General features: G+C 45.4%; 1 pseudogene; it reads right to left on the bottom strand.

Annotated features, from left to right (window-relative positions):
* Positions 1-669: 669 nt before the first annotated feature.
* On the bottom strand, positions 670-7,108 carry LOC119358215 (annotated as a pseudogene).
* Positions 7,109-8,510: the final 1,402 nt, after the last annotated feature.

The following is an 8,510-nucleotide window of genomic DNA, read 5'->3' as shown; positions in this document are numbered from 1 at the left end:
CTCTCAATAGGCTTCCGCCCCGCTTCATAGATAAAGCATGAATCCACACAAGCAAGTTCCAAGCACCCACACTAAGAAGATTGCTGGGGCAACATCACAACCGTGCCCAAGAAGCAGAAAAGAAAGAGAAAACAAAGCCACCGAGTGTCAACCTAACAAGCATCCCTACGTCGCGGAGCAGCTAGAAGTGCGTCCAGCAGAAGCCCAAGGCGGTTGCAGTCCCGACTCCTAGCAAGCGGGTCTCAATGCAGCAGGAGGGCAAGAAATTTGAAGTATGAATCAGAAGCCTGCCGCGGAAATATCCGCTCAATCACCAGTTTATTGTGAGTAGTCCCCATATTTCTTACCATCGAATTGGTAAAAGGCCTCGATTTATTGGCAATTGCTAGAATTATCTATGATCAATTTTGGAAATCCTTTCATGTTTAGACTGTTTTTGGTTTACCAGATGTTTGGAATTCCTAATCTTGATGTGAGAAAAATTGCCACATAACGGTTTTAGGAGAGTTCGCTTGGAACAACTCGAGTGCGAATGGCTCACTCGCTCACCTTGTCCACCACATTTGCCACAATTCCCCACCCGTCGGTCCTCTTTCTCAAATGCATAGTCGCAACTCCATCACACCCATTGCCCGTCGGCTCCTTCGACACCGCGCGCCGCTCTCTCTGCTAGGCAACGGGGAGCTCGGCAGTGTCAGAGCTCGAAGGATCGACGCTGATGGAGGTGGCCTCGGTAGCACGGCAGGCGAGTTGGGGCGGGAGCGGCCGGAGGCGTCTCGGGCATGGGGCGCGCAGCGGCACGGCCATTTTTAGCGGCATGTTGAGTATGCTGCCTCTGCTCCTTTTTTCCTGGTTCCATTCTCCAATGCATTGATTCAAAAGCTACGAAGTTGAACATTCTTGTGTAGATTCATTCAAATGTTATACATCCATGGCAATATTCATAAAACTATGGAACATATTTATTCTAGGTACATGGCATTTTCACATGCTAACTGTTTCAATGCATAACTTTTTTTATAGACAAATTTATTCTAGGTACCTGACATTTTTATAAACAAATTTATTCTAAATACATGGCATTTTCCGAAGCAAATATATTCTAGGTACATGCCATTTTCATAAAGAAATTGAAATTTAGAAACAAATTGTTTCTCTAATAATTTTTTTTGATACGAAGACTGTAAAGGAGTTCTCTACAGTATAATTGGTGCAACAAGCTCAAATTACAAGTATCATGCCTTGAACCTAGGTGAGTGGGAAGACATCATTTCCTTTCCACCACTAAGCTACGCCTTAGTTTGTTGTTTCCGTAATAGTTACATGGCAATTTCAGTACCATGGCAAGTTATAGATAAGACGGTCTTCTTTTTAATAGTTGTTCGGCCTGCATGCCGTTTGCTGTAATGAATGATTTTAATAATATTTTACTTAATTAATATATGGAAAGGTTTTTGTCAAAAAACTACCATGGCAAGTTTACTACTTAGACACAGGCAATTATATTAGTTCGGGCATGGCAAATTTATTAGTTACACCACGCCAATTTCTTAACTACACCATGGTAGTTTATCTTTGTAGGTTCCATGGCAATTTTATTTATTTTACCAATGGCAAATTTTACTAATTCAGATAATTAAAATTTCAATTTAGGTACCATATCAAATTTATTCTTTTTTAGATCATGGCATTTTTTATTAATTATATTGTGTGCATTTTTGTAGACACCTTGGCAATTATGCTACATGATTTGTTATTAGAGCATCATGGCAAGTAGTATTTATGCATGATGGCAATTCTCCGGAAATTACAAATTTTTTTATTTCATTTTTTTACCATGGCAAATTTTTAGTAGACTTAACATGGCAAATTTACTAGACTTACCATGTCAAATATACTGGACTTACCATGGCCTTACCATGGCAGATATACTAGACTTACCATGGCAATTATTGTTGGGGAACGTAGTAATTTCAAAATTTTCCTACGCACATGCAAGATCATGTGATGCATAGCAACGAGAGGGGAGAGTGTGATCTACATATCTAGTAGATCGACAACGGAAGCGTTTGGTTGATGTAGTCGTACGTCTTCACGACCCGACCGATCAAGCACCGAAACTACGACACCTCCGAGTTCTAGCACACGTTCAGCTCGATGACGATCCCCGGACTTCGATCCAGCAAAGTGTCGGGGAGGAGTTCTGTCAGCATGACGGCGTGGTGACGATCTTGATGTATTACTGCAGCAGGGCTTCGCCTAAACTCCGCTACAATATTATTGAGGACTATGGTGGCTGGGGGCGCCGCACACGGCTAAGGAATAGATCATGTGGATCAACTTGTGTCTATGGGGTGCCCCTTGCCTCAGTATATAAAGGATGGAGGAGGAGGAGGCCGGCCAAGGCTAGGTGCGGCCAGGATGTGGAGTCCTACTAGGACTCCAAGTCCTAGTAGGAGTCCACCAAGAGGGGAGGAAGGGAGAAGGAAGTGGAGGAGAAGGAGAGGTGGCCGGCCCCCTTTTCCCTAGTCCAATTCGGACTAGAGGGGAGGGGGGGCGCAGCAGCCCCTTGGCCCTTTCTCCTCTTCCCACTAAAGCCCATCAAGGCCCATTGCTTCTCCCGTAACTACCCGGTACTCCGAAAAATACCCGAATCACTCGGGACCTTTCCGATGTCCGAATATAGTCGTCAAATATATCAATCTTTAGGTCTCGACCATTTTGAGACTCCTCGTCATGTCCCCGATCTCATCCGGGACTCCGAACTCCTTCGGTACATCAAAACTCATAAACTCATAATATAACTATCATCGAAACCTTAAGCGTGCGGACCCTACGGGTTCGAGAACAATGTAGACATGACCGAGACACGTCTCCGGTCAATAACCAATAGCGGGACCTGGATGCCCATATTGGCTCCTACATATTCTACGAAGATCTTTATCGGTCAGACCGCATAACAACATACGTTGTTCCCTTTATCATCGGTATGTTACTTGCCCGAGATTCGATCGTCGGTATTCCAATACCTAGTTCAATCTCGTTACCGGCAAGTCTCTTTACTCGTTCTGTAATACATCATCCCGCAACTAACTTATTAGTTGCAATGCTTGCAAGACTTAAGTGATGTGCATTACCGAGAGGGCCCAGAGATACCTCTCCGACAATCGGAGTGACAAAATCTAATCTCGAAATACGCCAACCCAACATGTACCTTTGGAGACACCTGTAGTACTCCTTTATAATCACCCAGTTACGTTGTGACGTTTGGTAGCACCCAAAGTGTTCCTCCGGCAAACGGGAGTTGCATAATCTCATAGTTATAGGAACATGTATAAGTCATGAAGAAAGCAATAGCAACATACTAAACGATCGGGTGCTAAGCTAATGGAATGGGTCATGTCAATCAGATCATTCACTTAATGATGTGATCCCGTTAATCAACTCATTGTTCATGGTTAGGAAACATAACCATCTTTGATTAACGAGCTAGTCAAGTAGAGGCATACTACTGACACTTTGTTTGTCTATGTATTCACACATGTATTATGTTTCCGGTTAATACAATTCTAGCATGAATAATAAACATTTATCATGATATAAGGAAATAAATAATAACTTTATTATTGCCTCTAGGGCATATTTCCTTCAATTATATTGTAGGTAGCAATTTATTTTGGCATCCTTGCAGATTCCAAATTCCAAATACATCATATCCAAAAATTTGAATTGGCATTGAAGCTCAATATCAATGTCTGGGATAATTGGCATTGCAGCCAATTGAACGACAAGTTTTTGAACGCCTACATTGAAACAGAGCATTATGTATTGCCAAAATATTTTCCCATGTTCAAATATTGTTTAAATATTGGTACAATATTGTTTTACCGCTAAAACATCATTGAATTGTGCACAAAAATAATATTTCTTCATATATCATAAATATTGTGGTAACCACATCTACCTGGGGTACAGACTACCAAACAATGTGTCAACACAACATGCCTCAGTAGATACAACACACCATACAAGATCTTAGCCCAGCATGTCAAAATATGCACATGCTACCAAACAAATTGCAGTTATATGCAGCAGGCCTATCACCAGGTAACCGTTGCACTTATAGGAGGCCGATTTGAATGCACCTCCGCAGCTCACCCGAGAGCTCGGGATCCAAGCGATGCCTTGCCGGCACCACCGTCACGTCCAGAAGATCCATCACCCTGCGCTCCTTCCATAGTTTCCAGGCCTTCAAAACTCAACCAGCCCGGCCATGAAAAAATAGCATGATAAATGCGATGCTTTATCTGAACGGGTTCATCTCCTAGATAAGGTTACAAGAGTAGTAATGTGGTTTGGGTGTAGTCTAGTGTAGTTACAAGCGTAATAAGACTTGATACTTCCTCTGTAAACTAATATAAAAGCGTTTAGATCACTAAAATAATGATCTATACACTTTTATATTAGTTTACGGAGCGAGTACATCACTATTTCTGCGACCGCTCATTGTCTCCAGCAATACAACGCCGAAGCTGAAAACGTCGCACTTCAGCATCATATCCCCATCCCTGGCGTGCTCCGGCGGCACGTATCCCCTACACATAACTCAGTCATGTTAGCATATCAGTGCTCTCATTAATTCACCGTTCCGATGTCAAAGAACATATAATCAAGTGATAGCTAAGGATATACGGAGCATGAAATAGACTGAATATGTGAGGTTTCTCACGGTGTAATCAGTACTGTTTGTGTTACCGTCTGATCATCGCGGAACAGCTTCGCGGTGCCGAAATCTGCTATCTTTGCCCAACACTGGTGGTCCAGCAGCACGTTGGATGGCTTGAGATCTCTATGAACTAGTACATTTTTTCCTGACCCATCGTGAAGGTACCAGACACCCTGGGCTATCCCACGAATTATCTCCAATCTCTTCATCCAATTGAGTGAAACCCGTACGCTGGGCGTGCCTGTCGGTTCCACCATTCACAGATAGTTCAACTTATGGTTATCAGATCATCATTATGTTTGCAATTGCACTTCTACCAATTTGATTAGCAAGAAATACATACCAAATATGTATAGATTCATGCTCTTGTCCTGTACATACTCGTATATCAGTATTCGCTCATTGCCTTCGTTACAATATGCGAGTAGACGGACAAGATTGTCATGCCGGAACTCCGACACGAGCTCCACTTCCCTTGTGAAGTCATTTAGGACTCTGTTGGGTAGAGAGGAGACTTTGAGCCTCTTGACTGCGACTTTTCTACCGGGTAAGCCTTTTACAAGAGAATGATCACTCGATAGTTGACCCTGAAATTGTATGATAGGTCATGAATTTCATGATGACATTGGGTTTTTTACCCGAAAAGAAGGATAACCCTAACCTATATTTCAGGTAGTTAATCAGTGTTTATTATTTGTGCTACTGTCACAATATATACAAGGGAATTAAGTTGTGATGTGACCTCGTAGACGACGCCGAAAGTGCCTTCACCAGTCACATTCCTCGTAGAGAAATTTCTTGTTGCCGTCTTGATGGTGGCCAGATCAATGGAGGCGACATTCGTAGGACCCAGAGAGAACAATGAACAACCATCGTGCCACGCAACAATCTGCTTCTCCTCTTCCTCCAAATTATCAAGGCCACAAAGAGAACAATGAACACCGCCACACACACGATACATATGGTTATAATGGCTGCCCTAACTGCCACACTAATCTTCCTGGTCCTCGTATCTTCAGCTGAATGAAAATAAGGTTGAATATTTCAATGAAATTTCCACGATGGTGAATACCTCAGCTGAATGAGAGTAAGGTTCAATATTTCAATGAAATTTCCACGATGGCGAGTACTGAAATATTTGTGACCTCAAAATTTCAGGCCAGAATCAAACCAATTTTAGACAGATACTATGTACTATGCTGGTAAGAACATTGATAGATGAAATCCGAAAGAATTTTCAAAAATTCTGAAAAAATTGGGAGAAATTTCTGTAAAATGGAGAGTTTTTTTACACATCATAGAGAGTCAAAAAATTCCGAGGCCTCACCTAGTTCAGACCTTGCCAGTCTAAGGTATTATAAATCTTCTCCTTTGTCCATGTACCGGATATCTACGATGTTATACGACCAAATAATGCAGCCACACGGCGAACACCTCCTCCTCGGGCGTCGGCGGCGGCGTAGGCCACGCGGCGAGGCACCTCTCCCGGCACTCCTCCAGCCCGATGCCCGCGTCCGCCGGACACGTTGTGCGTGTCCGGGAGCTTGACGCCGCGCACCACCGCAAACCCGTCCATGGTGCTCATGCAAACCCGTCGAAACCCTTGACGCACCTGCAGAACGACGTGGACGTCGTGTTGACGTCGCACAGGCCGAACGCGCCGCACCGGCCGTACGCGTCGCACACGTCCCTCGGCGCGCTGTAAAAGGTCTTCCACGCCCGGCGTCGGTCACCACCACGCGCGAGAACGGCGGCCCGGCCTTGGCGTGGTAGGCGTAGGTGACCTCGCCGGGGCTTACCGTCACCTGGTACGAGAACATGTCGGCGTACGACGCCATCTCCGGGACGCCGTTCCACGGCCCGGTGCGGTACTTCTTGACGCCGTTGTGCCAAAGCGCGTTCTCCGGCAGCGCCTTCGTCTCCGTGCCGCGCCGGTAGGGGCCGGGAGACGGGTCGGTGGCCGAGCGCCACGACGTGATGTACCACTCGGCCCCCGTCCACAGGTTCTTGCCGGTCTTCATGCCGGGCAGCAAGGTGTTCGACGGGTGGTCGAACGACTGCCACAGGTGGGCACCGCTGGCCTGATCGCGCACGACCAGGTTGCCGGACTCCAGCAGCTGCACCACCGCGGAAGCGGCGCCGGTCCTGACCGCCGTCCGTCAGGAGGAGCCTCCCGGCGTTGCCGAGCACCAGCACGCCGGAGGTGCCAGTGAGTGGGCTGTCGCGGTTGGCCACCCAGCACACGGCGTCCTCCGACACGGAGAACCATATCCCGAGGTACCTCCGCGCTGGCACCCCAAGGGAGAAGAATCCCATGGTGAACGCCCCACCGGCAGAGACAAGTGTCTCGCCATCGGCGACGTCGCCACCGCTGTCGAACATGTCTGCGCCGTAGGCTGGTGTTCCGAGATGAAGGTGAAACAGGAACACGCAGAATAGGAGGAGGAGAGAGCCTCGGACATGGCTTGCAGCTGAGCTCATGAGGTGGTGGATGCTTCTTCGTCTTGGTGGTGCAACACTCCCGCGACTGCACCAACTGAGATTGCTGCTCAGATCGGTGCTCTCTGATGGTTTTCATGTGGCAGCAAAAAGTCAAGGGTTTGTCTAGGTCTCAGTCGATTGAGACTAGTCGGCTGACGTCACCTGTTTCTTTTTACTTTATTGTCCAGCCCATATCATGTCACCTCTGGTTGCTTTTTGGGCTGCCCTGTTTGTCTTTGATTTGTGTGTTTTTGAGCTGAGTTGGGCCAGAGATTGGGCTGTATTTTTGTTCCGTGCTGCTGCTTCATTACTACGTGTGGTGCACTGGCGTTGCCTCAAAAAAAGTTGCCTAAAAAAACGTGTGGTGCACCGGCCGGATGTATTAGCTTGTTGTTCATGCAAAAAAATTTAACATGCTACTTTTCATTTTTCTCCTTCCATTCTTATTTATACTATTTTTGCTTCTAGAAAATGTAAGCGTTAGTCATGATATTTTTTTAAGAAATATGTTCATGCATTTTCACAAATATTAATCATGTATTTTAAAAAAATTAGAGTGCCATTAGAAAATGTACAATATTGTTTAAAAATATTCATCATGAAATTAGAAAAATGTTTAGCATTATTTAATGATGGTTTTACCTTGCATTTTTTCTTAGATTGGGTCTCATCTATTTGTAATTTTGCTATCATCAACAAATTGACAATGGTACTACTAACAAAATAAGAGAGCCAATCATATTCAGTTACACATGCGATGCGGAGGTGCAACTGGATTGGTGTGTCACGTTTAAAAAAATCAAAACACCTCTTTTTAGAGAAACAGAAAAAATAAAAATAAAAAGATATTAAATAAGAAAAACAAAGTAGATAATGGGGTGTGGATACGGTCCAGTCGGTTGAGATTTAAATAAGTCTTAATCAGTAGGCATCAGGGCAACATGCAGGTGTAGTCCGAGATGACATTTGCAATTGTAGGCCTAGGTGTGACACTTGCAGTTGCATTTCTAGTGTCGGACATGTAACTGGCTCACTCCCTTTCCCGCCGCCCCCTCCAACAAAACAAAGGTCTAGTTGCAACCATGTTGGGGGACATGCAGTTACGGTCGGGTGCGGCGCTTGCAGTTGCGGGGCTGTTGTCGAGCTTGCAACTGACATGCCCCCTCTCCTGGCATCCCCTCTGACAGAACAAAAAAGTCCAGTTGCAGTCGGGTTAAAAGACATGCAGTTGCGGTCAAATGCGGCACTTACAGTTGCGGGGCTGTTGTCGGGCTTGCAACTGGCCCACCCCCTCTCCCGGCGC

Source organism: Triticum dicoccoides, chromosome 2A, assembly GCF_002162155.2.
Source record: "Triticum dicoccoides isolate Atlit2015 ecotype Zavitan chromosome 2A, WEW_v2.0, whole genome shotgun sequence".
NCBI lineage: Eukaryota > Viridiplantae > Streptophyta > Magnoliopsida > Poales > Poaceae > Triticum > Triticum dicoccoides.
This window is presented reverse-complemented; position numbering and strand designations above follow the sequence as displayed.